At 34.9% G+C, this 2,654-nt stretch overlaps 1 non-coding gene across 1 annotated transcript; it reads left to right on the top strand.

Moving 5' to 3' along the window:
• The first annotated feature begins 267 nt into the window (after positions 1 to 267).
• On the top strand, positions 268 to 374 carry LOC131232064 (small nucleolar RNA R71). Its single transcript, XR_009164669.1, has one exon. It is a non-coding gene; the product is annotated as a small nucleolar RNA R71 (small nucleolar RNA).
• The last annotated feature ends 2,280 nt before the right edge of the window (positions 375 to 2,654 follow it).

The raw sequence follows: 2,654 nt of genomic DNA, 5'->3' as shown, positions 1-2,654 counted from the left end.
ATGAGCGTAGTCACTTTATACTTGAGATCATCCTCTTCTTTCAAGAGATACAATCCACCTTTCTCCTTAGATTGAGTCGGCCTAAACGTGGTGTTCGATTTTGGGTAATAGTCCCATGATTGTGTTTTTTCAACAAGACTATCGAGGTAATCTCATACCTCGTCGACATTTTTATTAATGAATTCTCCATTACACATTGTCTCGACCATTTGGCGCATGGAAGATGTCAGTCCATCATAGAAAAAATTTGTAATGCTCCACGTTTCAAAGCCGTGTTGTGGGCATGAACTGACCAAATCCTTGAACCTTTCCTAACATTGGTAAAATGTTTCATCCTCATTTTGGGTAAAGTTCATGATTGCTTTTCTAAGGGTAATTGTTTTATGATGTGGAAAAAATTTCTTTACAAATTTTCTCTGCATATCATTCCATGTGCCAATGGATCTAGGACGTAGTGAATGTAACCACGTCTTAGCCTTCTCCTTCAAGGAAAAAGGAAAGAGTTTCAGCCTGACTGTGTCCTCAGACACATTTTGAAAATATAAAGTGGCTATGATCTCATCAAACTTTTTCAAATGTAGATATGGTTCTTCAGATTCAAGCCCATGGAACTTAGGAAGGAGTTGGATAACCCCTGGCTTGATGTCCATATGTCCTGTATTTTTAGGAAAAATCATGCATGAGGGCGTACTCACCCCCGCTGGTTGTAAATAATCTCATAAAGTACGAGGCGGGGGTGCTTGATGCACCTCATTCTCATCCTGAATGTCCTCCACCCTAGGTTGGGGTAGAAGAGGTTGGTTCTCAGCCATCACTTCAATTAACTCAGGGGATTTCGAGTGGTGTCTAGTCCTGCGATGGATAGTCAACCCCTCAACCAATCCTCCTTCAGTCAAGAGACGTCGAGTGTTGTCACGGGCCCACTTGGGCATGAAACACTCACAGTCCTCAATCAAATTCGAAACTTAATCCTAAGAAAGGAAATAAAAATCTAGAAAAAGAAGGTTGGAAAGAAGATACCAAATTAGAGTCCCTAAGTTAAAAACCTGGAAAACAAAACAAAATAAGTTAGATTCTAAAAAAAGGACTAAAATTAGAAAATCCTTAAAAAGAAAGATAGAAGTAAACTAGTTTCCAAAAGAAGAAATTCCCAAAAGAAAGTGAAAATTTCTAAAATAAATTAGGAAAGTCCTAAACTAGAAGTAAATTACAAAAAGAGATCTGAAAAATAGAAAGTAGAGAAAAAGCTTACCGAATTAGAAATTTCTATCTTAAAAACCTACAAAATAGGAAGGTTAGTTTCTAAACAAAAAGCTTACAAGTAGAAAATTTTTAAAAATAAATTAAGAAACAAAGTTAGATTCTAAAAGAGTTAGAATTAGAAACTTGCTAAAAAAAAGAAAACAAATCCTAATCTAGAAATAGCAAGGAAGAAATTAAGAAAGAAATTACCAATTTAGAAACCTATCTCAGAATCCTACAAAACGGGAAAGTTAGGTTAGTTTCTAAAAAGGGAAAAACTTTCTAAAATAAATGAAAGCCTAGAAATAGAAAAAAAAATTTTAAAAATAAAATAGAAAGTTAGTTTTTAAAAAATAAACCTAGAATAAGAAAGTTTCTAAAACTAAAATCCTAATTCTAAAAATAGAAAAAGTAGAGAAGTTAGAAGGGATTTACCAAATTAGAAGTTTATGTCGAGATCCTACAAAACAGGGAAAACAGATTAGTTTCTAAAAACAGAAAAAATTCTAACCTAAAATTAGAAAATCCTAATCTTAAACTAATCCTAAAATTAGTTAATCTTAGAAAAACGTAACCGTCAATCCCCGGCAATGGCGCCAAAAACTTGTTCACTTCCCAAGTATAGGGTTGTGATGTAGTAATAAACTCAGTAAGACCGAGGTTGAATCCCAAGGGATGGAAACCTGTATGTTATCTGAAACTAAGTAGAACTAGAACTAGAATGAGATGAAATCTAAATCGACTGTAATTTGAGGAATAATGATGAAATAATTATCTAAAACTTAAAGAATTCAGGGAAAAGAACTAGGGCTTCAAAGGATCCACTTGTAGAGATCAGGGAGATCTACGGTCAATTTATGAACTCAACTGGACTTCAAGTCCCATCTTCATCCAGTTGGAAGATATAACCTGAAAATCAAATCTGAACGTCTTTTGATCTAGTTTTAGAGAGATAATATTTAAGTAAATTAGAATGGATTCCATCACAAAACCATGCCCATGAGACAAAGTAAACAACAGAATTAAACCAATCTACTTCAATCTGAGAGATGTATGAATGGTAGGAAGGGTGTCATCATCTAAGCATGCCTAGGAGACGATAGTAAACAACAGAGTTTCCTGACTTCATAATCACAAGAGAAAAAGGAAATACCCAAGCCATCGCAGATCTATTGTAATTTCAGTCACAACAAACCATTAACAACTAAAGGCATTCCTTAATAATTAAACTAGAATCAAATCAGTTCATAACATGAATAAAAGCCATAGAATCATTCCCATCACACCACAAGCTTCACCTCTTAGCCCTTGCTAAGAGGTTAGCTAACCACAAGTGTTCACTCCCCAAGTATAGGGTTGTGATGTAGTAATAAACTCGGTGAGACCGAGGTCGAATCCCAAGGGATTGAAAC

This window comes from Magnolia sinica, chromosome 17 (assembly GCF_029962835.1).
Source record: "Magnolia sinica isolate HGM2019 chromosome 17, MsV1, whole genome shotgun sequence".
Taxonomy (NCBI): domain Eukaryota; kingdom Viridiplantae; phylum Streptophyta; class Magnoliopsida; order Magnoliales; family Magnoliaceae; genus Magnolia; species Magnolia sinica.
This window is presented reverse-complemented; position numbering and strand designations above follow the sequence as displayed.